Source organism: Fringilla coelebs (genome assembly GCF_963513975.1).
Source record: "Fringilla coelebs genome assembly, chromosome: 16".
In the NCBI taxonomy this organism is placed as follows: Eukaryota; Metazoa; Chordata; class Aves; order Passeriformes; family Fringillidae; genus Fringilla; species Fringilla coelebs.
Window position 1 is genome coordinate 12,714,913 of NC_140042.1, and position 27,795 is coordinate 12,742,707.

Consider the following 27,795-nt stretch of genomic DNA (forward strand, 5'->3'; position numbering starts at 1 on the left):
ATCGGTTTCTTTCTAAATGCAACTGAGGAAAAATGGAACAAGGACCACCAGCAGCAGAAAAGCACATTTGCTATAAGCATTGCAATGATCACACACCCTGATAAAAGAACTTCAGAGTTTGGAAAGGTGACAAGCAGGAACAGCAAGCACTTGATTTCCTGTCTCCTTGGAGCTGGGACCATCACTAGGGGAGCATCTCCTGGAGCTGAGAGCCAGCTTCACACTGATGCTCTCAGCACCAATGGCACTGCCAGACTGCCCAAACCCTCCCAACAACCAATTCCTGAGCTGAGCACACAAGGTTCTTCTCATTTATGTGTTGTTGGGACAAAAGCAAGAGTGGCACACTTAGAAACTGTCCCTCTGTAGAGATTTCTGCCCACCCAAGGGAACACCCAGCCCTGCCTGGCACCACCAGCCAGCTCAGGGCAAACCCCACAGCCCTGGGGACATTTCATACCTACCCCAATGCAGGGCATGCTTCCCAGGACTTGTGCACACTGACATTATCTGCCTTACCAAGCACACTGAATTTGTTACCCAGCTACTCTGGCAACACCTCAACAACCAGCAGGATTTCAGGCATGTTCACAGGATTTTATGGAGCAACTTTTGTGACTATTCGCAGGGGGCACAGGATGAGGGAAGAGATGAGAAAGCTGACTCCATGTTCAGAAGGCTGATTTATTATTTTATGATATATATTGTTAAAACTCTACTAAAAGAATAGAAGGGAGGATTTCATCAGAAGGCTTAGGAATGAATAACAAAGGTTTGTCTCTGACTGAGACACTCTGGACAGCTGGACTGCGATTGGCCATTAATTAGAAACAACCACATGAGACCAATCCCAGCTCCACCTGCTGCATCCCACAGCAGCAGACAATCATTGTTTGCATTTTGTTCCTGAGGCCTCTCAGCTTCTCAGGAAGAAAAATCCTAAGGAAAGGATTTTTCATAAAATATCATGGCTACAAACTTTCAGTAGAAGGAAATACTAGAAGAAGCTGGAAAATGCCAGTAGTTTTGTGTGAAAAACCTCGACTGTAATTTGATAAAATCCTATTTGCAGGGCTCAGGATAACCTGGCTGGCTCTGGATTTGGGCATTTCACCTTATTCCTCACACTGGCACAAAATGCCATTGAGAGCTGCCCAGGCAGCTACAAGCAATCCTGTGGAGACACACCACATGCACATTTCCAGTGCTAAATTTCCTGTTCCACAACTGCCATTAACTGTGGCAAACCATGAAACAGGCAAGTTTGGCACTCCTGTGACTGAGAAATGAACTCCCAATCAGCCAAGTTTTGCTTGCAGCTGCTGTTACAACATCTGCACGTGAGAGGCACACCAAGAGCAGCAGAACCTGACCACAGTGCTCCTGCTTGTCACTGTCACATTTTCTGAAAAATCCTCCTTGCCCAGGATTCTTATCCTGAGAAGCTGAGAAGCCTCAGGAAAAAAAAAGGAAAACAACATTATCTCATTTGCTTCTCCTGTGTTTTGCTGCTTTGGAATGTGGTTGGAGATGGTTTATCCAGCAGGTGGTTGTTTGATTGGTTTCATGTGAATTGTTTTAACTCAATGACCAATCACTGTCCGCCCGTGTTGGGACTCTGGAGAGTCAGGAGTTTTCATTATTATCTTTTAGCCTTTTGACTGTATCCTTGCTGTATTCTTTAGAATAGTTTAGTAGTATATTCTTTTATATAATGTCATAAAATAATAAATTAGCCTTCTAAGAACATGGAGACAGATTCATTCCTTCCTGCCCCAGAAAACACCACACCTGCTCTGCTCAGGGACAAGGGAAACTGCACAGGCAGCTGGAGGAAGCCCAGCTGAGTGTGTAGGGAGAAGTTTGGCACAGGTGATGATCTATTAAGATTGACTTGAAAATGAAGAAGTGTTTCCAGGTGAAAGTGTCAGTACTGAGGCACCACAAGGGCTTCTTCCTTGGGGCAGCAGCTCAGGCACCCCCAGCAAGCTGAGATTGTTCTGCAGGGTCACTGAGACAGAGCCCCAGGCCACGCAGGCTTCAAAAATATCACCAGAGCCAAGCATTCCAAGAGTATCCCAGACATGTTATTATTTTCCAGTAGAAGGGGCTTCATTAAGCATTATTTTGAAGAAAAAAAATTGACCTAAAGCAATAATAAAAATCACTACAAATACATATATACAATTACTAAGTCTGACTTAACATCTACTGCTTCAGACCTTTATCAAAAGCCTACGTCTAAATTGATCTAATCTGATATTTTTTAATTCTGTTCTAAAAATGCAATTAAACAATGATATCTCTTGCTGCAAGTTAAAAGCCATTCCCTTTAGATAACAACCAAATACAACAAGCAGTGAGTTCTGCCATCATTAGACTTCTAACCATATTACTCCTATTTTGAGGCTTTTTTTGTTTGGTCTCAGTTTAATTTCCTGTCAGCCTTACAAGAGATTTCTAATGTTTGGGCTGTAGGATATGCTCTGATTAAAAATAATCTTCCCAATTACTGCCTGGCACGACTCTACTGCCACATGCACTCTGCCACTGGCTTCTGCATTTCTGTCAGCTGTAATTGTGTCTGTAGCTTCTAACTGTAAATGAAAACCCAGGGGGCATATTTGGGTTCCAGTTTCCTTTGCCCAGCCATATCTTTTAATTTGCACTGTCTGTCAAAAAGGAGATGTTTGTAGGCACTAAAAGGAAATCCTCAGAACATCAGGTTAAAAAAAAGGGAAAAGGAGAAAAAACGAAATGCAACTGGAATATGATAAACCACATTTGATATTTGTGCCAGGATACTCAACACAGAGCAGCTCACTGCCTTGATTAGCCTTAGAAGAGGGGACTGAGACCATTTGCTGAGCATTTCTAGCTGCACTTTATTACCATTAAATTTAATCCTGAATCTGAAGCATCACCTTAGTACAGCTATTTTTGGTTTTTTTAATTCAATCATTACAATGAATACTTTGCAGAACAGCATTTCCTAACACAATGGAAAAAATGATTATTTCTCAGGCTCTGGGCCCTGGCCTCAGCTGTGCCATGGGGTGTCCATCTCCAGCCTGGCTGACCTCAGACATGGCCCTCTGCCTACACTGCCCCACCTCTCCAGCCCTTGGGCTCCTGTGGGGACTCCAGACCCCAGGGGTCCCCTTGTCCCCCTCCATCCCAAGGCACTCCTGGAGTTCCCAGGTGGATCCTGGGGCTGTCAGTGGGATGCCCTGTGCAGGCTGCCCTGGAGCAGAGGCTGGACAGAGCTACAGAATAAAGCAGGGATTTATTCAAAGGATCCCCTCAATGGATCCACCTTGGGCAGCACCAGAGCCCAGCCAGGGCTGCACCCAAGATGAACCAAAATGGCCCCAAAATGGATGAACAGTCACAGGGTCTCTCATTTTTATCAGTTCTGCTCCATTTGTACCTTGCAGTTCATTGTCCCATCCCAGCTTTAGCCCCTGCAGTCCCACCCTGCTTGTTTTTCTCTCTCCAGCCCACGGGGTTTGTGCTCCTGGGCTGAGATTTGGCTCATTTGTCCTTGGTGCCCAGCTGGAGCAGGAATTGTTTTGTCTCCCTGCTCTGTGCACAGAGCTCAGCAGCACTGAATGTGAAGCCAGATCCACACACTAAAGCAGCACAGAAGCTGAAACATAGAAAAGATAAACCCTGAGGCATCAGGTGGAGCTGGCTCTGCACCCCAGACCCAGCTGGGCTGTGCTCCCTGGGACAGCCCAGAGCTCCTGCACTGGGAACCACAGGGCTCAGAGCTGGCCCCCAGGGCACCCACAGCCACCAGGATGTGCTGGATGCATGTTCAGACCCTCCCAGGTTCCCTTTTCCTCCAGCAGTGCTGGAGAGGTGCCCCCATGTCCCAGGGAATGCTCTGTGTGACAGGAGCAGGGTGGGATCAAGGTGCCCTGGGGCACAGAACCTGCAAGGACAAAGCACCAAAGCACAGGCTGCACCCTGTGAAGAGGGCACAGAAGAAACTCAAGGAGGAGAAAAACCACCTGATACAGTGTGAGAAATGGAGCTTGGTGGGGAAGGGAAAAAGCACAACCAAGTACAGGCACAGGAGTGCACATGTGGGATCCGTGGGGCACTGCAAAGGGTAGCAGCATGAAGACTATAAGCAAGACAGTTGTAGTGGTTGCTAGAAGCAAATATTCACTACAAAATGAAGAATACTGTAAAACGCTCTGAAAATAATTTTATATGAAGTCTCAGTTTCTGATCTTTCAAAATTAAGTAATTTTTTTTTTCTCAAAATGGAAATGGCACACAGCGCATTTGGAATCCAAGGGATGCAGAGCATATTTTTGGAAGTCTTCTTTGTGATAGGGGGATAAACACAGAGATTTGGGGAATGTGGAATCCCTGTGAAACGCAGGGATTTGTCCAAATAGCACTTAAAATTAAATAGCTTCTCTTGGCATAAGAACTGATTTGAAATATTAAATGCAAATGTTAGTGCCTTGCATGGTGTTTGCTGGTTGATGCTCTATTCTGCATTGTTTGTGTCTGTACATGAGGGCAGACACTGCAAAGGTGAGAACAGACTCAATCTCAGCTCTGTCCTGAACCTTTGACACAGCTCTCCAGGTGCTTCCCTTTGTAGGTCTCTGCCCCTCAGTGCATTTTCTGTGCAACAAAAGACTGGCAACAGAGAAGATCAACACATCAACTGCAAGGTCTGTGCAGTGGAGATTGTGACCACCACTGCCTCCACAGCTGCATGGTGGTACAGAGGAAAAATGGCACATTGCTGTTAAAATATTACTTTTAAAATATTGTGCAAGCTGTGTAAGAAGTCCTTTGTGCCCCTCTGAGCCCTAAAGGGCAGCAGGGCTGCACGTGCTGCAGCACAGAACTAGACTGTGGTAACCTCAAGCTATCCTTGCTTCTATTTCCATATCTTACCTGAGATAAAACCATCATTTACAATGCACATCCCCCTACCTGTGACTGAAACTGCCAGAAGGTTTAAAGAAATACCTAAAAAACAAGGTAAAGCCACTGAGTTAAAAAGGGTTACTCCTGTGACTGAGGCCATGTGGATGTTTACGTATTTACTCAGCATAAAACCTGTAGGATTAAGTACAGCAGCAAACATATCATGAAGCTGAAAGGAAAGCGAGTCTCTTACAAGAAGACCTTTCAGAATTTTGGCTGCAGAGACAGCTCAGAGTCAGCTCCTCTGCCAATGCAGGGAAGGGGCAAAGCCCAGAGCACAGAATTTCCCCATTCCTATTGCCATTGTGACTCCTAGGAGTCACAGAGCTTTTCCTCTCATGTTTTTTGCCTGTTTTGTTCTTTCTCCCCACTTGTCCACAGCACAGACTGTTCTGCCCCATGAGCAGGTAGAAAATTCCACCCAGACCTGCAGTGCTGCTCCCATGTGAGCCATGGCAACACACAGCTGTGCCTGCCAGACTGAGAGCACCAATCCCAGGGAACAACGGGCTCAAAGGAGGTGCAAAAATAAAAAAATCATCTGAAAAGGGCTTAACTGTCCTTATCTGCCACTAGAGAAGTCCTCCCACCAATTCCAGTGGTGAGATGTTAGCCCTGACAAACACTGGGAAGCAGGAACATTACACTTCCAGAACACAGGCTTGGCATTCTGCATTTTTAAACTAGTGGTTCTCTCATCTATCACAGGTCAAGAAATAAATCACAGCTCTATAAGCAAAGCAGTTTGGAGAGAAATAGCCCATGTAGAGAGAAGAATAGTAAGCTTACCTATTTGTTATTATTTTTTAAACAGAAATTTTGACATTGCTTAAGGAATGTAGATGTTAATAACATCTGAAATGAAGGACTGGAATAAGAAAAAATAAAAACAAACCCAAGTTCACTAGTTTATCCAACAGCTTTGTGATTTATGACATAATTATTCTTAGAGAAACAGCACAACTCTAGGCTGCATCTCTGAGCCCTAATAGAAAAATATTAGTTAGAGGGTCCATCACATTCCATGGGCTGGAGCATGTCTCTTGTGGACAAAGCAAAGCAAAAATCTCATTTGGGTAAACACGCCAAATTTTCTGATCCAAAGACATTTCTATCACCACAGAAAATCAAAGCATCAATTCACACACTGGAGACAGAAGGGGTGGATCAGCTGACAAACACCACACTCCAGGAAAATGGACTTTTGTAAGGCCATCAGGGCTTGCAGGGGTCCAGCCTTCCCCCAGATTTCACAAACCATGCTGGGGGCATCCCCAGCCCGTGGCACCCACCCCAGACCATTGCTGCACAGAGGGGAGAGGTTACTGCACCCTTGGCACAGGGGCATTTGCAGTTTTATCAAAAAGGTTCTCACTGTTCATGCAGAAAAATCATTTCAGTCCGAAAAAATTGCAAAAATAAAATAATCTACACCAAGCATGTTTGGAGATTTACTCCTGCTGCATAAAATGACTACAACTGATTTCAAAAGACAAGTTAGTCATTGTTTAATACAACACAGGAGAGCCTTGGGCTGAAAGAATTATTTATTGTTGTTGCTCCAGCTGGGTGCAGTTTGACAATGATTACAAAATGTAAAGTCAAGAGTGGGGAGCAGTCCATGCAGATCCCACAGTGGAGTTGAAGTGCTCTTCTCTGATCAGAAGGAAAAAAGGAGGAAGCTCAGCTGTGTCAAGCAGCAGAGTAACATGACTTTCCATGGGAGAAAAAAGGATGAAAAAGTATAAATGATGAAACCTATAGACATCAGTGGGAAACTCTTAGGGCCAGATTGATTATTTGTTCATAAACAAAAAAGGTGAGTTTGTGGCATTTACATTCTCTGAAAAAAATCCCTTCACCCAGGATTTTCTTCCTGGGAAGCTGAGAAGCCTCAGAGAAAAGGAAAACAATTCTTGTCTCATTTGCTTCTCCTGTGTTGTGCTCATGTGGAATGTGTTTGGAGATTGTTCACCCACAGGTGATTGTTCCAGTGCATTCTGCTGGGAGCTGTTTTCACTCTTTGGCCAGTCAGGGCCAAGCTGTGTCAGACTCTGGAGAGAATCAGGAGTTTTCATTATTATCTTTTCAGCCTTCTGCGAGTATCCTTCCTGTAGTCTGTAGTATAGTAAAGTATTCTTTAATATAATACAGTGTAATAAAGTAATAAATGAGCCTTCTGAGAACATGGAGTCAGGTTCAAAATTCCTGCCTTCCTTGGGACATTCCCTGCAAGCACAATAGTGAGGTTTTTTTAACTAGAGCTCTTTCAGCAGGAAAAGAACCAGGTTTGTAAACATCACACATTTCTGAATGACCAGTTCCACGCATTTTTTGCCCTTCCCCAGCAGGCAGGAGAATCCCAGTCTGCAGGCAGTGCTACCCCCTCCATCCCTGCCAGCATCAGGAGCTGCAGCCCACAAAGTGACACCTGGGGAGTGAAGCCACCCATCAGTGGGAGGGGGCTGAGAGGCTGAGACAGGAGCCTGCCAGCCCCTGCAAATCCCTCACTGAGCATCTGAGCCTGACACTTAATATTCACACTGGATTGCAAGCTATGTACTCAAGGATAAAGCTCAGTAATAATAAAGATTCACAGTCTGACAGGCTCAGCATACAAATTCTCAATGCAGAGCTCACTTTGAATATATTTTCTTTTAATCTTAAAAGGAATCAGGAATTTTCCTCTTATAAAAGAAACAACAGTACTTGTCGTTTAGTGAGGGAAACAATGGAAGGAGAAAATATAATTTTAGTCTAAATTTTTATATTGGTAAAGAAGCACCAAAATAAATATTTTATTTCAATATCAGAACACTCTGTCCCCAGTCCTTGTCTTGCTCATCAGACACAGGAATACATCAAATAAGCTATGCAGTTTCTTTTTTTGCAGGGCCAAATCCTTTCAGCCAGAAAACCACTATTTTAAATCATTTAAGAGTTTGCCCACATTTCCAACAACTTATGCCTTGTATTTAGCATGTCAGCCAAAATCACTGGAAATATTTAAAACCTTGATATGTGTTACCAGAACATGGTCCCTAACCAGTGGTCTCACTAGTACCATGTTGGGTCACCAATGAAGATTTTTGATGCTGTTAAAATTTCTAGGTGCTGTTTGAACTTCATTCTACCCTCAGTCTTAGTCATGTTTTATTTTATATTTTATCCAACACTGCTTGGTACTGTGTTTTGTACAGTAATTTATTAATTGTTTATTTTACAGTGGCACTGTTAATTCATAGCACTTTTTTTTTTTAGTTTTCCATTTAATGTTTATTTTATGTAACAACAACTTGGCAACTTGCTCCTGGGGTGGTTTTTCTTTTTGTTCATTTGTTATGTAAATGTTATAGATGTAGGAAGTGGTGTAAAATGAACAAAATTATAATTAAATTCCTGATAGCTTTTACACTGAAGATACTGTTACTAAATATTAGCTCCCCTTAGACACTTTTGCTTGTTTTGTATTTTGCTTCAAATGTCTACAATTCTATTACTAAATCTACCTTTTTCTTTTAAAACCACATTGCATCCAGCTTAACTCCATCTCACTAAATCACCTTGTTAGTCATACCTTGATTCATTACATTTCACTGCCTTTCATATTTAAATGATTCCATTTCTTTCCCTGCTCCCCACGCTACTTTGAAGATGACAAGTCTCATTTTGTGCAGGGATCCCTCATGTTGCACCCTCACAGAACTCCCTCTGTTAACACTGGATCATTCTCCCTGCAAGTTTTCCTGCAGAACTGCCTTCCAAAACAACCCCAGCTTTGCACATTCAGTCCCACCCCTTTAATTCCATTTGCATTTCACGAGCACCAGGTCAGTCAGCACTTCAAGGAGCCAAGCTGGACTTGCTGCATCAGAAACCAGGGGATAACCCCTGAACTCCAGCCAGGAATTCTGGCTCCATCCCTGTGCCCACATCCCCCAGGATCAGAGGCTTTGTGGGACACTGTTGTATTTGTGGGGTGCCCCGTGGCAAGAAGGAATGAATGACTCCATATTCTCAGAAGGCTAATTTATTATTTTATAATATTACCTTATATTAAGAATGCTATACTAAACCTATACTAAAGAATAGAGAGAGGATACTTAGTAAATGCTAAAAAGATAATAATGAAAACTTGTGGCTCTTTCCAGAGTTCCAACACAGCTGGACAGGGATTGGTCATTAAGTTAAAATAATTCACATGAAGCCAATCAAACAACCACCTACTGGATAAACAATGTCCAAACCACATTGCAAAGTAGCAAAACACAGGAGAAGCAAATGAGATAATATTGTTTTCTTTTCTCTGAGGCTTCTCAGCTTCCCAGGAGAAGAATCCTGGCAAAGGGATATTTCAGAAAATACAACACTGACATATTAAAGATTGCTAAACTATACTAAAGAATAAAGCAAGGGTTCTGACAGAAGGCTAAAAGTTTATAATGAAAACTCCTGACTCTCTCTTTTGAACCTGACTCCATGTTCTCAGAAGGCTCATTTATTACTTTATTACACTATATTATATTAAAGAATACTTTACTATACTACAGACTACAGGAAGGATACTCACAGAAGGCTGAAAAGATAATAATGAAAACTCCTGATTCTCTCCAGAGTCTGACACAGCTTGGCCCTGACTGGCCAAAGAGTGAAAACAGCTCCCAGCAGAATGCAATGGAACAATCACCTGTGGGTGAACAATCTCCAAATTCCACATGAGCAAAACACAGGAGAAGGAAATGAGATAAGAATTGTTTTCCTTTTCTCTGAGGCTTCTCAGGAGAAAAATCCTGGGTGAAGGGATTTTTTCAGAGAATGTGAATGCCCCAGGACACAAGATACAGAGGATTGAGGCACAGTGGAGTCTGGCTTATACCATGAAAATGGAACTGTTTTCAATCTACAGAGGGAATAAGCAGCTGAATCTCCAGATGATACAAATATGATTATTATGGCATGAAGTGCTGTTCAGCCTGCCTCTCTTCTTGACCAAAGCTACATTTCTCAGGGATTCCACTCACAATCAGCATTCACTTCTCAGACTTAATACAGAAATGAAGCAATAGCTCCTCTATTCCCATAAAAATATTTTTCTTCACGGATTTCTTAACCGAGCCTTAGAAAAAGATCATCTCCAATGCTAAGCAACGGATCAGCATTTCTCTTTAGAGAGTGCAGATATGGAAGTGCAGTAACCTGAGCTCAAATTGAGGATGAAGTGGTTGAAACAACACTGAAACTGGGTGTTCCTCAGAGCAGCCCTCCCCACAGGGGTGTGAGCAATCCTTCCTGCCAAAACTGGCTCTGGCTCAGTGCACTCCCCACTGCTGGCAGCTCAGAGGAGAGGAATCTTCTCCAAGCTAATTTATCCTCTTGGAAGCTGCTCTGCTGCTCTTTGGCTTCTCCATCCAGCAGCTCAATCCCTGGGGGCAGGGGCTGACCCTGACCTGGGCAATGGGGGCTGGAGAGCATCCACAGCCTCCAGAGCAGCCACCAAGTGCCCCAAGCTGTTTGCCACCTATAATATCCAAGTTATTTCTATTTGCACCTCATCAAGAGTTAGACTGGGTTCAAAAAGCTGCCACATTTACCAAAAGCTGCAAATCCCAGCCTGAGTCACCCAATCTTCTGGGCAATAACCAAATCCTGCCTGTAAGGTGCCTTACTCCTTGCAGGGGTTGAGAGAAATTCTTAGAAGGGAGATAACTGCTTGCTCCAATGGATTTTTATTCCAAGTAAAATTAAAAATGGCTCAGTATCTTGTTACAGAAAGCAATCACTTTGAGCTCATCAGATACTCACTGCTGTCAGGCAACAGTTTGGCTAAAGGAATCATGACTACATTTTGTTGGTTTTTTTTTTTTTTTTCCCTAATCCTACCTTGTAAAACATTTTGGAAATGCTTTTGGAATGAAAAGCAATATTAAACATTTTAAATCATGATTAAGATCTAGCCTACTAAACCAAAACATGGTTATTTTCTTTGCTCAAAAACATACCTTCATAGTTTGCAGCTTGAAAATCTGTGCAGGAAGCAATGATTCAAGTCTCAGAGCCACAAGTCAGAGAACTGGTAAAATGTATTTGTCCTGTTTAAATATCAAAGCTCTTCTGGGTATCATTTAGATCTACCCATCATAATTCAGATACTTGTGAATAATTCAAGATGCTATGCTTTAACTTCTATCAGCAGTTCCCCTGAAGAGCAGCAGTAAGTAAGCATTTCTTATAAGTTATAGCATGGATCCATATAATTAATATTTTCATGTACTTTACCTGCCTTACTGTTTGCTCTTGTGATATTAAGTTGGTATTAAATAAATAACACACTCAGCTAACTTGTCCTACTTTTCAAAGATGCTCCAATTTATGTAATTGCTTTATTTGATTTATTGTTGCATCTTTACTCGAGTTACATATTCTGTTAATGTGCTATCAGTGGAATTAGCTGTTTCTTAGTAGGAAACTTTTTTCAAATCAAGACAGCAATTTTATTTCTTGTACTTCCATGAAACCAAAATACCCTTTTAATGATGGGAAGTAACCTGCTACATCTTTGCATGTTTTCCTCAGCATGCTGAAGTAAACCAGAGATGATGTGCTGTTACTCAAGCATAAGAAAGAGAGTAGCACCCCAGAAAAAAACCTCAGAGGTGACTAAAGGCACATAAAATCATAAGAAAACAACAACTAAAGCATACCCTCATTCTTCAAATCATTCAGAGAAATCCTCTGTCCAAGTGACTGTAAATTATGTATCAAGCTATCACAATTTTGAAAATAATCCACCAATATGAAGAAAAATTAATTTCAGCATTTCTTATTTGCTAATAGTGAAGAGTTAAAAAACTTTACTTCATTAAGGAAATACCCATCTTTGGTTAGAAGGATAAAGAACCAGCACACAGCTTGTGTTACTGAAATAAAGTTCATTTCTGGTGCCCCCAGCACTGCACACTGCTGTCCTCCAGGAGCTGTGCTTGTCTGCTCTGACACTCACAAAGACAACTCTCAAGGTAAACAGGGATGGGGACACAACGAGAAAAATCAGTCTCTGGAAAGAGAGAGAAAATTAACTTGTTTATACTGCCCCCCCTCAATCCTCCTCATTCATGAAGATTATTAATTTTGACTATTAATTAGAGTGGCATCTGTCTCTGCCCCACTGGCAGGAGACCAGGGAGCACGAGCAGCCTTGGCTCATTTCTGAGCTGCTCCACCAAGTCACCCAGAGTCAGCTGGCTCAAACACACCTCCAGGAACACACTCAGGGAGGACCTGCAGTTCATGGAAGCATTCTGGACTTATTTTCCAAACTTAAAATCCCTCAGCAGAACGGCTCAGCAATGCACTGATACCAACTGCTGTACCTGAGGCAAAAGCTCAAAGCCCACTAACCTAACACAGGCATTATTCCATTTATTCCATACCTCACCTGGCTTTAGGAAAGCACACATCTACTGAATAATCTGACAGAAAATTGCTGTCACTGTATGTAAAACCTGCTGCATTTCCAAAAAGTTCTGAAAACTCAGTAATAAACTACACTGCTGAATTTTTAAGCCCTACAATGTAAAAGTGAATTGTTTCATCTCTCTCAAGACTGGATTACTCTGTATTTTTATATTTTCTACCCTTTCTCTTATTTCATGGCAAGATACTCTGCCATGTCAGCATGTGTACTATAATAGAAATATAATTATGCATCCTCTGCAAGGGAGAAACACCTCAAGGATGACATTTCTGGGAACTTGGACTGACAGCTGGGACACAGAAGGAAAATGCCCATTTGGAGCATTTATGAATTCCTGCACAATTCCAAATTCTTTTTGTGACTTCCATTATATTTATAAAACTATTTACACCATTTTTTCCTTTGATGCTACAGCATTGTTTCCTAGTCTTGGAGTTTCTCACTGCATCTGTCAGTCCTGTAGTGTCAGACAAAAAGTTTCTATTTGGGGCTAAAATGACAACACAGAGCACACATTTCCTTCCCAGTGTGCCCAATTCCAGACTGAGAGCAATGGAATCTCAACATAATCCTCTAATGCCTGAAAGCCCTTCAAGCACCTCAATCCATCAAGTGTTAAACGTTTTATAACACCTATAAACACTCCAAGGGTCTAATGAAGCTCATACTACTAAGGGTGCAACAAGTGGAAGGTGGTGTAAAAATCAATTTTCTTTCACCTCAGCTGATTTATATTCCTTCCTGAACAAATTAATTTCACACTAAGCAACTGGTTTAATAAAACTTGAGAGGAGCCCTATATTAAAGAGTTTTGTTCTTTCTCCAGGCAGAGATAACTTGGAAATTGTAGTACAACAGCAGTCTGGGATTACTCTGCAATTTGTAAAGCTTGGCCTGCCTCATTTCACAGCTTTTTCTCACGGAGTTTTATTTCTGAACTTGTGAAAAGGAATTTTAAAAAGCACAATGCAGGTTTGCAGTCCAGAAATTACACTATAAACAATAACATACAAAAGTAAACCAGGCAAGTATGAAAATACATCCCAAGGAAAGAAACACGTTCAGAGCCTTAGTGCCCAAAGTGGGAATTAAGCTGTGCTTAATTCTAACCCTGTCTGCAATAATAAAATAATAAAATAATAAATCAAGGGGATTGCTGAGGTGTTTGATATGAAACAGGGACATGCCATTGCAGCACAGCTGGAATATTCTGCATTTCTGCCCTCTCCTCTCTGCTGCTCTTTGCCTTTTGCATCCCTTACAGCCCCAAGAAATCCCTGCTCCTCCTCCTTTCCCCCATCCCCACAACCACCAGCCCATTCAGCTGGGTAACGAAGACAGAGATAAAAACTGAATATCAAAACAAAGTCTATTTTCTCTTCACAGATTGAAATAACAGTGACAAATTCCATACATTAAGACCTCTCTGGAGCTTTCTTCTCAATTGCTCAATACAACTGCATTTTCTTGCAGAGACATAAAGCTTAACCAACTGGAAAAAATAAAAAAGGCAAGCAGGATGCAACACTCTACAGAGTGCACAGAACACAAAACCAGGGGCTCAAGCTGAAAAATAAAAAGCAAAACAACAAGAAGTTCTGAGAACTTAGATGAGCTGAGCTTTTTTTACCTTTATGATCCCTTTTGACTGTACTAACAGAAGTCAGCACTATGGACTGGATGTTACTCTTCTCCCTCCTCACTTGCCCATCTTCCTGGGGCTTCCAGGGTATAACCCTAAGGCAAAAATGTCCATAAAAACAGGTGCACAGAGAAATGGGAACCTGGAACATACGCTGAGCATGTGAAATAAGTATCTGCAACATGATTTGAGTAATTTCAGAGCTATTAGTGCATCTCAGAAGTGTCTGTTTAAATAATGCTTTTAAAAGTAATTTGACTTTTCAGCAATAGGCACTGTGTTGCAATTTTGCTAGGCATTTTTAGCCAGCATGGAGATTTGATTTGTTTGCTGCTGATTGAAAAACACATGAACAAAATCACTGCTTTTTTTTTCTGAGATTAAAAACATCATTTGAGGCTTCAAGTTTATATTTTCTGATGTTGCTTAGGATGAAAAAGCTAATGTGGTTTGTGACCCCAATGCCAATTCACCAGAACATGAAGCAGCAAATAGACCACAATTAGATCCATAATGGGAACTTAAACATAAAGCAACACAGGATAATTGAAAGTTGTTTCCTTTTTTTCTCATCTCACCTGCATAAAAATTCACTGAGTGACACAAAGGTGTGAAAGCACACACAAAAAAAAAGGAGTTTCCCATTAGAGGCTGAAATATGAACACTGCCATTCAGAGAGGGGGCAGGATGTGGCAGGAAGAAAGCACACACTGCTCTAGTTTGTGGAAAAGCTGTCAAGGAAATCATTTCTCTTCTTGTTTCCAAAATATAAAAAATACTAAAAAAAAGAAGATTTGATAATGGGAAAATTTTGTCTGACTCCAATCATTTAAGGTGGTTCCAAAGGAACAAAAAAAGGAGCAAATTTTTATAGGAAAGGCAAATAAATGAAGGTTCCTTACATAGCAAATCAACATGTCAACTATTTTAACAAAGAGCAACTAGTGGAACATTTGACTTAACTCCATTTCCAAACACTGCACCAATGATTTTCCTAGGCACTGTGTAAGGCTATTAACAGATCCCACCAGAGACTGGAGAAATTTAAGTATTAATGGAGTCTTTACAAGAAATTAAGAACCAAATGAGAAAATCCTTATGTTTAAGGCATTCAGCTTAATTATTTCAAGCTGGTGGACAAGGACAAAGTAAATCTTAATTTCAACCTTTATGGTTCTAGATAAACTAAACAGGGTGATAACATACATACTGTATTCAAGCTCCTAATCCCACCCCCACATTTGACCAGGTCTGTTTTTTATCTAATGAAAACTGGGTTTAAACTGGCAGAAAAAAATATTCCTTTTTCACATTCTGATGGGGTAATTAATGGTTGTCCCAGCTTGCTGCAAATTGCTATGCTTTAAAAATCCCTCCAATTCTGGAGTGGTACTTATTTTAGAACCTTGGTTTCATTGGTTTTTAATCATTCTTAGATTGGTTTGAAGGACCAAAAAAAAAAGTTCAGTTCAGTTCTGAAGGTTTTGTTGTGTTTCTGACCAAGCCTTTTTGCTCAGTCCTTCATCTCCAGAACAGAGTGCCAGGAGAAAGAGCTTCTACATAAAGAATATTCCCCTCAAGAACCATCCATAATCCCTTTGTAAGTCCCTGCCTGCTTACACCATCAGCAGAACAAACTCTGGGGCCAGGCTCTGCCTGTTTTTGAAACTCTTTCACACCTTTTAAACACAACTTTCCACCTAAGGGCACAAGGAATGTCAGCAAACTCTCCCATGCCACATTCCCTCTGCTTCCAAGTGCTGCCTGCACTGCACAAATCACAGCTCACCAGATCTCATTATTATTCCTCCACCTGATCATCAGGATTTCAGTTCTTCTTGCCTTATGTCGCCATGATATTTTCTGAAAAATCCTCTTTGCCCAGGATTTTCTCCTGGGAAGCTGAGAAGCCTCAGAGAGGAATGAGAACAATAATTATCTGGTTGCTTTGGAATGTGGTCTGGGGACTGTTTACCAACAGGTGAATGTTTGATTTCTTCCGTGTGAATTGTTTTTAATTAATGACCAATCACAGCCAGCTGTGTCAGACTCTGAGGAGTCAGTCATGAGCTTTCATTGTCATTCTTGTTAAGGCTTCTGATGCGTCCTCTTTCTTTGCTATAGTTTTAGTATAGCATTCTTTAATATAATATCATAAAATAATAAATCAGCCTTCTGAGAACTTGGAGTCAGAGTCTCATCTCTCACCTCGTCCTAGGGACCCTCACAAACACCACATTCCTTCCACTCATATTTTTGCCAATCTTTTCTGCTACAAAACATCTGTATCAGAATTACATTCATTTCTTAACCACGGTGCCATTTTCCTGAATTGACAGGAAATTTGCAAACAAAAGTGCAAGTCTCAGAACAGTCAGGGCAAGGCAGAAGGTGTGCTGGGGGAGTCAGGCTCTTTAAAGCAGGCAGACCTGAACAGCAGCTCTTTGCCAAGCAGCCAGAGCAGGATATTCCAGGGCTTTTTGTTGATTTAAGGTTTGTGGCACACTGCAGCTGTCACAAGGAAGGGCAGACAAAAGACAGGCTGCTGCCTGCAAAATGCTTTAAAGCACAGCAGTTTTATAAAGTATTCACTTGGCATTTGTCTCCTGCAACATGTCTCTGTGTAATACAGGGTATTTCTCTCCCTCCTCGCTCTTTTAGAGAGATATGAAGTTGAATGTACTGACTGGTACTTAACAATCAGATTTTGTCAGCTTTTGTGCTGAATGGCACCTTCCTTCTGCCATCACCTTCCCAGCACTGTTCCAGGGTAAATTATTGCCTCATTCCCTGGGAAGGTGACAGATCCATGCACTGAGCTGGGGAGGGAGCCACGTGCTGTCAGGCAAATCACCCTGATGGCACATCAATCCTCCCTGCTGTCACCAGGGCCACTGCCACCTCCCCTCTGCTCTGCTGGCACCTCCCTAGCTGCACACACAGCCTGGGGCTGGAGGGGGGACACAGGGTGTGCTTTCCCCTCACCCAGGGTTGCTCTGTGTCACCCTGTTCTTCCAAGCCTTCTGATGTTCACATCTTTGTCATGGAGTTTTCATGTAAATAATAATAATAAATAATAATAATAATAATAATAATAATAATAATAATAATAATAATAATAATAATAATAATAATAATAATAATAATAATAATAATAATAATAATTCCTTTCTAGAAGCAGCCAGAATTGATAGGCTGTTGGTTTGACCAGTGTAGTTGGAGAGGCAGCAATTCCGTCCTCCAATCCATGGTCACTTTTAGAATTCTACAAATATCAAAGTCCCGAAATAAAGGTGCCTTTCATTGCCTTGGACATCTCAGTGTGTGAGTGGCATTTATTTTGTGTGGTACTGCCACAGCTCTGAGCCAGGGACCCCTTTTGTCCCCGCAGGAAAGGCCCCCGAGACTCAGAGACCCCAAAAAAACCCCACAAGCTGTGCCTGTGGACCAGCAAAAACAAACCACAAACTTCAACCCTTCCCAAAATGATCCCTCTGGCCAAGCCCTCCCCACACATCCAGCTCTGATCTCCCACAGGTAAAGCCCTGGGAAAGGCTCAGGTGAAAAGTTGAACTGGTTGACGCTACAGTAAATCAGGCAAAGACATCCCCAGAGCACCCAGAAACCAATTAGCAAGACACCACCCTGTTAAAATCATTTGATTCTCAAACAAATTCTGTCCCTCAGCCCAAGAGGAGATCCTGACACCTTGTTTTAACGTGTGAGACTATAACCTGTGCCTGGGACTGCTCTGAATGGAGCTCATCTGAGCACAGTCCCACTGCTAATGGCAGCTCTACAAGGAACTCATTTAGCTCAGCTGAGCTCATTATTCAGCACAGAACTGAATAATTTGTGCCTGGGAAGTTTGATGGCATTAACAAAATTCCAAAACAACTGCTGGTGAAAGAACTTGGCTTTCACCGCTCTGCTCCTCAGAAAGACACGTGCTCAGGATCCTGAGGATGAATGAAAATCATGAGCTAAGGAAGCCTTTCCATCAACAGGAGGAACAAGATGTGAGGGGAGGCAGCAACAGCTGTGAACAGAATCCACCTCTGTCCCAGAGTCAGTAGGAAATCTGAAATTCAGCTCAACACACGTGCACCAGGCTCTGCAGCATGCAGAATGCAAGGCATTGTAGGGCAGTATTTTAAATAAAACATCCTGAAAAGCTTTATCTGTAAACTCTTCAGAAGTGCACACCGCTGTTTCTGATCCTCACCGTGGAGGGGAAGGTTCTGGAAAACACAATGACACACTTCATCCCAAAGTGAGGAGCTGGAATCCAGTGGCACTGTCACTTCAGAGAAATCCATTCCACAGCTGCCTGAGGCATTGCAGCTTCCTATCCCACTGCAAGCTCCTTCCCTGGAAATATTTAAAGATCAGCTCCAGAATAATTTCACTTATAAATTACCCTGCTGCTTCCTTCCTCTTCAGCAGGTTTGGATTTTATTTATTCTACTTTTTGCTGTCATAGTAATATATTACTGAAAATACATTTTCAACTATTTTAAGAAAATAATATCTTTTAAAAATAATTTTATCTTAGACAACAAATCACTTTGAAATAATGTTACAGCTCAAATAAATTTATAGTTCCTGGAACCAATATAAGTGTGTATTTTCCATTTTCTTTTTAGCTGTGTATATAATGAATTTCACAGATTTTGCTGATGCAAACACAACCCAGTCTAAAGAAATTCCTTATCAGTAACAGCAACAGAGACAAAAATCTGCAAACAATGTTAAAAGATAATAAAAGAAGATGAAGAATGGATCCTCTGGGCTGTAAAAATCAGCTGGAAGAACCTTTTTAAGTATAAAAAGGGAGGCAGAAAAGTTCTCAGCATCATAATCATACCTTCACATAACCCAGGCCCAAATTATTTGCATGAGCTGGTGTTGTAACAACTGATGGGTTCAGTTCCATTTGGGAATGGAGGGAGGGGATCTGTGCCTGTCTTCCTTGAAAAAGAAAATGAATTTGTCTGCAAAATGTGCAGAACAAGAAGGAAAACAAATAAATTCTTACAAGAGAAGATTATAAAATTTAAATGAGGTATTTAACAGAAATGCACACATACAGAGTAACACATTTATATCTAAAACATTGCTATCAATGTTTCTATAGCAAAATCACAGACTCATAACGGGGCAGGGTCAGGAGAGATCCGTGATAGCTTTGGCAGCAAAAACAGATAAAGAATTTGCAGATTATTGAAATTGTATTCTGTCATAAATCCAACTATAAACAGAAAGCATTTGGAAGCAATTTGAATATTTTGATCCCTGTCCTACCTGACGTTCCATTAATTCTCAAGACAGTTATTTCATCTGTTCACCGCTGCATTTAATGCTTGATTTCACCATAATAAATGATGTGATATTTTTAAAGTATTGAGTGTCCTTTTTTTGCTGTGAGAAATGGAAAGCCAAATTTGGCTTACCTTTATCTAAGAATTATGCAGCATATTAATGCAGCTTGCCATGGACTAAATTAGAAATCCCTGTGAGCAGTGTCAGTTTTCCAAAGCTGGTGCAGGTTTCTGGGTCTGGTTTTGGGTTTCTGCTCCTCCCAATTTCTTTACTCCAGCGAGGATCCCCTTAGCTGTCAGTGCCACTTTGGCTTGACCTGTGGTATCCCAAGAGGACTGAGGAGCACAGCCTTAAAACTGAAATACAGGAGCTTGCCACTGGATCAAGGAAATGATGGAATTTTGGGTCCCTGAGCCTGCTGTGGTGACAGCCAAACATTAACCCCCATTAGCCTGGCTACTAAAAATAGAAGTTTTTTTTTGTGCTTCACCTATGGAAATACAACCCAGCCTACGCAGAAATATTCCACATTTGACCAGCTCATGCTAGGGAAGATATAACAAACTTGTATTTGGTATCTAATTTCCAATTTTTATCAGCTTTGAGAACCCCTCCTCTCAAGGAGACTTTATAGGTAAAATTCTGTTTGCAGTGGAGGACAAAGCACAGACAAAAAAACCCTTGGAGCTGCCTGCAAGCAGAGGGTGTTGTTCCATCCAGAGGGGATCACCTCCAGCCAGCCACACCATTGTTTTCCAGCTGTTCAGTAACTGAGGGATCTCAAAGCTTGATTTCATTTCAGTCTCACAGTTTCCATATTCTCAAAATCTTTTCCCAGCAATCATATTCATAAGGCTTTCCTGTTTCATCTTCCCCAACAGGTTGGACTGAGGGACTGAAGCACAGGCAATCATCTCTCAGTGACTGGAGTGGGATGGTGACAAACAATTCCCTGCTTGCTGGCCATAAGGTGAAGAACACCAGAGCTGAACCCACCACCTTCTCCAATCTGCAAGGCAATGCAGAGCAGGAGGTCTCTGGCCAGAGACAAAGCAAGGACCATGACCCATCTCAGCACCTATTCCATTCATTTTATTTGTATGGAAGTGGTCAAGAAGATGTGAATTAACTATAAAAATAGTAGGTATCAAGAAGAATAAGCATCCTCCCTTAAACTCACGTTGTGATGAACTATTTTATAATCTACCTACATCCACAAATACATCCCTAAACATCAACACCACATCACTTACAGCTACCATTAAATAGGATTTCATCAGTGTATCACTCGATGGCATTTAAAAGACTTTATTTCCATACATCCAAATGCTACAGCAAATGATTTCAGACCAGTAAGAAACACAAACAGTTAGAAGGTTACGTGTGGCATCTTAATTTACATTTCAAATGGCAACAAAGTCATGAAGGCAGCTTGACATCAGAAATGCATGTGCTGAATTAGATGAGAGCTGTCCTAAATGTGAATATAAACCCACCAAGGCTCCATCACTGGCTAATTAAGGTCCTGCATGCTGTTGATTTTGGAGTTCCCTTCTGCCTGCACTGCTGCTGGATGGCCCCATGGGAGTCTTTTGGCCCCTGCAGATAAATGAAATGTGTGGCACAGCTCTGAGAGCCTTCCCCTTTCCTGCTCCAACAAAGTTCCCACAGCTGGTGAAGAGGTGAGGCACAACCTGCACCCACTCTTTCTATAATCAAGTTGGTTTTAGGTCAGACTTCTGCTGTATTTACACTCCTGACTCAGCTAAGCAAATCAAACCAGTGCCCCTTTCCTCTTTGTTTCCACAGATCCTGTTGGTGAGTTTGGGTTTGGCTCGTGGCAACTATGAGATCAGTGTATAAAATACTAGATTTTATAGATATATAGAATTATATGTAATTTCAATACATTGGCTTCAAGTTCCACCCTGATTTCCTATTTTTCCTATTTATATTATAAAATACTGGATTCGATATATATTATATATAATTATATATATGTATAATATATGTTTATATATAATTTCTATATTTTGGCTTCAAGTTCCACCCCAAATTCCTGTTTATCCCCTAGGCAGCTGTTCTCTGTAATAACCAAGGATTAACAAGATACCAACACCTCCATAACCCCAATGATTGGGTAAATCAGCTTCTCACCTTCATCCCCATCTCGTGCAGGAGGTAAAACAACCAACAGAGAATGCAAACCTGCTCTTGCTGGGGCTGTGGGTTAATGCCAGCTCTGGTTACTGTTGGGGAATAAAGCACAGTGAAATTTGAGAGTCCTCATGCTGAGAGTCATGAATGGAGAGCAAATATCACAAGCCCCTATAAACTCTAGAAATGAGAAAGTCTGGATTTCCTCTGAATTTACCTCTAATTGTTCAACTTGGGTGCCTAAGAAAATACACAACTTTTCCTGTCATCAAAAACCGACAGAAGGACACCACTCAGTAGAATTTTGTGGTGTTCTAACAAGGTCTTGTCAGACCTCAGTGCAGCCCTTTCCTCAGGGTACTGGTCTTGCAACCAAGTACAATTTTAATTTCTAAGGACCCAATGATTTTTCCAATACCTACCACAAAGCACATGACACAATGAATTGGAAAATATTAGAAAAGGTACATGGATAGAACAAACCCAACTAATCTAACAAACCACTTTGGAATAGTCTCAAAATGAATAAATATGGCTGGAGAGAAGGAAAAAAGGCCTTTCATTACAAGATGAGCAATTACAGTTCAGCCAAAACAAATGACTGTGACTCTGAAACTCAGCCTAAGAAATCTGTAACTGTTCACATTATCATTCTAGTTTCAACTGTTACCATTTTAACAGGTACATATGTGTAGAAAATGTATTTTTTAAATTTCATGTACAATTCAAGAGAAAACGGGAGAGGAAAGGGATATGGTAGCTGTAACATTTTCAATTCCCCTTATTCATCTGTGCCAAGTTAAAAATAAAATTACTATTAGAATGAAGTGAGTTGCTTGATGCTATTTCTTCAGTGCCTTGTGACACCAATCTGCAAACCTGCTGAGTTTCCAGATAAACAGTTGCACTCAAAATAGCTAAATTATTTAAACTGTTATGCATAGAATGTTATTTCTATCAAGGTAACATGTATATTGATATACTACTGAGGTGGGATTCCCTTCCAGGAACAGTATTGTTATGAGCTCCTTGGATGCACAGGTGAACAATAATGGAAGTGAAAATCTCCTGGGGCCTGTCTTCAATCTGTAACTTGTTCCAGAAATTGTGTGTTCCTGGAGGAGAACTTGCAGCCCTTTATTGCAGACTAACTCACCTAATTGCTTCAAGCTGCTTTTGTGTTTGCATTATTTGCCACCTTCTCACACATCCAGAAAGAAACCCTTTTTGCTGCCAGGCTAATCAGTGCCACAATTTTACACTTGCTAAAACTGCTAGATAAGGGAAAAAAAGAGGGGATAGCAGAAAAAACATCCTTACGGCCAAATTATGTATTTTCATTAACTTCTCTTTCCTTCAGAGGAAAAGAATCTCTGAGGCTTGCATGAATCAATAAAAAGTATTGGGTTTATAATGGCAGAAAAACAGATGTGTTTAATTTATTAAAGCATATCCATATCCAGTCACACAGCCTCCTCTCACCCCCAGTGCGTTGGGCAAACTCAGAGCAAATGGAAACTCAACACAGAGAATGCAGAGTTTCCTGTTTTATTCAGGAGGAAATTTCTGGCTGACTTGGGCAGCCAGGCACTCAAAGGGATTGAAGTTCAGCATCTGTTCCCATCACGTTACCAGGATTTTAGTTTTGCTGTCATTTTAATGCAGAGTTTTTAAAACAATGAAAGAATGGCTAAAAAAATACGAATGAATGAAACAAAATAGAAGCTTTGTTAATTCAGCAGGTGATTTTTGCTCTGAGAGGCACATCCTTCCTCCTGTTCAGATTCTCTGATTCAGGCTTGAGGAAAAGGAACCTTTTAAATTTAGTTCCAACCTGAGTGCAAGCATTTACCATTAAGGGACCACAAACCACTGAGACCTTCTCTCCCTGCCCTCACAAAGAGGTTATTTGAGAAGGGACAGGATTTTTTAAAATTTAAATATTAAAATTCATCAGAAATTACCATTTTCAATGCAGCCAGTAGAAAATACAAAAGCATAAAATACAAAAAAAAACCCCAAACCCCATCTTCACAATCCCATTCAATAACTTGGTCTGTCAGTAATTACAGCAATGCAACACACTTGACCAACCTTGTTCCCCTCAGCCATCCTTTGAGAGAGTTAGATAAAAAGGCACTCTACACATCATCAGGTTAAAAAATCCCCACAATTTAGAATCAAATGTATCTTTTGGACAAATCACTCACAAAAATCCCATCTTACTGAAAGCAATTAGTGATCATTTATCTCAGCTGCAGGAGTACAGGACTGAGACAGAGCTCTGTGGGTACACAACACCCCCAGCCAGCACAGACACCAACAAAATGCAGCTCCCAACTTTAAATGTTCATTTAACATTGATTTAGCACAAGATTTTGAAATGGAGAGGAGTTCACAGAACAGCTGGGTTTTTTTTTACTGGCGATTTTTTTTACTGTGCACATGCCTGGACTTGGCCTCTCTTTTAGGATAAAACTGAAAATGAGCACCAGGCCATAGACATGAAGAAGTTGTCCCTTCTGAGGATTAATTGCACAATTATCATGCCAGTCCTTCCGCTGGGAGCAGCAGCAAAGCAGCCAACATTTGTGCCATGCTTTCCAAGGGATTAGATTTAGGATGCATCACTCAAACAAACAGATCACTGTGCTGAAACACCTTGAAAGATCAGGTTGGCAAGCCATGTGTGACTTCTGATCACAAGAACCACAAAAGGGAAGTAACTCTAGTGAGTGAACTGCTGTTTTTTTTTTTTTTTTAAGATGGACTGTAATTTGGAGAGAATAAAAGGATTAACAAATATAAAGGCACTTTAACCTACATTCTCTCCTATGCTAACATTTTTAACTTTTGGCCTATGTTGTCTGTTAAGGGGAATTCCATCATGAGAGCATAAAGGATGTGCAGTTTTTATAAAACAGAGGCACTTCTAATGGCAGTTTCCAACCCCTGGCCTTCTGCACCTCCCCAGACTGGCCATAAAAGCTCCCTGTCAGCTGCAGGAGCATCAACATCACTGCCCAGAAACTGAGAGGCTCCACAGGAACAGCTCCCTGCGCTATTAACTGCTCAGGGCTGGCTCTGGGCTCTGCAGAAACATCCTTTTAAAAGCAGTAAAACAGCTTTTGTTCTCTTTTCAAGTGGAAGTAAGCAACATTCTGAAGTGACATGAAAGGGACTCTCAGAGTTTACAGTACTGGAAGTTGTGACTGACAGTTGTATCTTTTATTTCATACAAATGAAAGCTAAAAAGCTGGGGCAAATTTAGTGGATGCTTTTATACTGGTCTCCAGTTTGGGTTAACCAGAATTGCAGAGTGGAGGATCAGCTCTGCTCCCAGAGCAAAATTATCTCTCAGTTTTTTAGTACAAAGAACGATGTAAACCACAGCCTGAACGCTTGGTGTAAATAGCTTAACTAGAATCAGAGAAGAGAATAAAAAAGGGACCCACACAAAGATCACTGTGTCCAACTCCCTGCTCCTTGCAGATCTTCCTCAAACAAACTCCCAGGACTGAGAGCATCATCCAGATGCTGCTTGAACTCTGACAGGATTTGTGCTGGTGCCTTGGCACTGCAACAACAGGAAAAACACAGAGGAGCAATTCTTTCTCAAAACAAAGCAGAAAGCCTCAAGTTCCCTTATGCTTTCTGTTTCTATTTTAACATTTTTTTATAACCTAAAACTACTTAAAAATATCAATACAGTATAACTTTCTAACATAACACATATAATACTCATTTTAATATTTGCAAAAAGACAACCATAAAATAGGTATTTTTCAGAGTAAGGAGGGTGGAAATGCAGCTCCAGGAGCTGGGCTGCCCTTGCATGAACAGCCCAAGAGAGGGCTGGATACAAAGGAAGATCAGTCCAGTGCAGCTCCACTGTTCTCTTCAAGGTGTTTTTTAATTAAACACACTGAATGCCAACCCCTGACATCTATCCACACATCTCCACGAGGACATCTCATGAAGTGTTTGGTTTAGGGAAAACCACAGCCATAAAGGTTGTACCAATTTCAGTTAATGCTATTTATTTTCACTTTTGGGCCAATACAAAGGTGTCTCAGCAAACCCAGCCAGCCAAGACCTCTGCAGGTACTTGTCAGGAGTTCCAGTTTAAGATCTGTGCTTCCCTAATCCAGAAGCTGTTCTGGATTTCTCCCTGAAGGTTCCTCCACCCTGCCCATTCTGCAAGGCCAGCCAGTGCAGCTGCATGGTGGAATTACACCCTGCAAGGGGCTCTAACAGCCCCTTCTCTTGGTCTGTTCATGCAAGGGCAGCCCAGCTCCTGGAGCTGCATTTCCACCCTCCTTACTCTGAAAAATACCTATTTTATGGTTGTCTTTCTGCAAATATTAAAATGAGTATTATATGTGTTATGTTAGAAAGTTATACTGTATTAATATTTTTAAGTAGTTTTAGGTTATAAAAAATGTTAAAATAGAAACTATGTGATGTAAGATGGTTTTTTAATTAGCTCAAGAAAGTGATGAGATAATTGGGGCATTCACATTCTCTGTAAAAATCCCTTCACACAGGATTTTTCTCCTGGGAAGCTGAGAAAAGGAAAACAATTCTGATCTCATTTGCTTCTCCTGTGCTGTGCTGATGTGGAATGTGTCTGGAGATTGTTCACCCACAGGTGATTGTTCCATTGCATTCTGCTGGGAGCTGTTTTCACTCTTTGGCCAGTCAGGGCCAAGCTGTGTCAGACTCTGGAGAGAGTCAGGAGTTTTCATTATTATCTTTTTAGCATTCTGTAAGTATCCTTTCTGTATTCTTTAGTATAGTTTAGCATTCTTTAATACAATATAGTATTTTAAAGTAATAAATGAGTCTTCTGAGAACATGGAGTCAGATTCATCATTCCTGCCTTCATCAGGGCATTTCCCAGCAAATCCAATAGATAATCAAGAAATTCTTTGCACAGAGATAACAGAACGAAGACACCGAAATCCCCAAGAGAAGAATTATTGCCTCCTTATCAGAAAAGACCAACTTTCTTCCACCTCCTTCCCTGCTTTGAGGAGGCAACAGGACTAAGGGGGAGACATTGACAATAACAAAACTCTTTGTTTGAAAAGAATTTATGCATCATGTATGAGCTATATGAATATGCAACAGGCTATTGCTTTTAAGGGTTAACCCTTGGTTAGCATGCATGCTTTAGGGGCTTAATCGCTCTAGAAAAGCATTCAGACAATCTGTATTTCTTTGCTTTTATTGTCCTAACTCTGATTGCCCAAATTCTTATTGTTCCTAATTTTTATGACTATTTTTATAACCATTTTATTACTATTAAATTTTAAAACAAGTGATTGGCATTTTTCACACTTACCCTGCTGACAGACAATGCGAACCTTCACCAGCCACTCACAGCCCTGAGCAGCTGCCTACAAAATGGAATTAGCTTTTGATTTTTTTTTCCACTTCTGCTGTTCTGAAGCTAGTTTGTTGTTGGGAAACTATCAAGCAGCAGATCAGCTGCACCCTTCTGATCCCAGACAAAACTGCACACACCAGGAAGCAGAGATGAATGATTCTTGAGGCAAAAGCAGCAGAGTGTGTTCCCAAAATCAAGGGAAGAGTCAAATACTGAGGACCTCTGAATATTTTAATCAGCTCCTGATGCCTCATAGGTATTATTTTCTGCTTCTAAAAAAATACCAAAACAAAACCCACAGGAAAATTCCAAGCAAACAAACAGCACCAACAAATCCTAAGTCTAAATCAAGTAAATATAAGAGATAGCTATTCATGCTTCAGTAGTGGATTTTCAGGCAGTGCCTGAACAGAAATACAAGTGCCCCTCTGGACCATTGTCTCCCTCTGGCTTGCAGGTGTGGAATTTGGTCAGTAAACAAACTAAAAGTCAAGCTGGACAAATATTTACTAAACAAGGTGAGAGCAGCACCTTGCAGAGAGACTTCTGACTTAGCACTGGAAATTCTTTGCAGAAACTCCCCTTTCCTACACGGTCTGCAGGGCCAGGACCTGCCCTGGAACTGTGACAGACACACCCAGAATCCTGCAAGGGACTCCAGAATCAGAACCTCAGCACACAAAATGACATTTCCTTTTCATTTCCACGCGGTGCCTTTACAGAGTGAGCACAGATGTTGGTGTGGCAGCCAGTGATGGCACTGTCAGTGTTTATTTCTGCCCTGGTAGGAGCTGCTGCCATGCCCTGGGTGTGCACAGGCCTGGCAAACAAACTCACCTGCTGTGTAA

At 41.2% G+C, this 27,795-nt stretch overlaps 1 protein-coding gene across 2 annotated transcripts in view; it reads right to left on the minus strand.

Annotated features, from left to right (window-relative positions):
* Nucleotides 1-27,795, minus strand: part of RBFOX1 (RNA binding fox-1 homolog 1) — a gene marked incomplete at both ends in the record, with an annotated part of 1,149,754 nt that overhangs the window by 655,465 nt on the left and 466,494 nt on the right. The window lies entirely within an intron of this gene.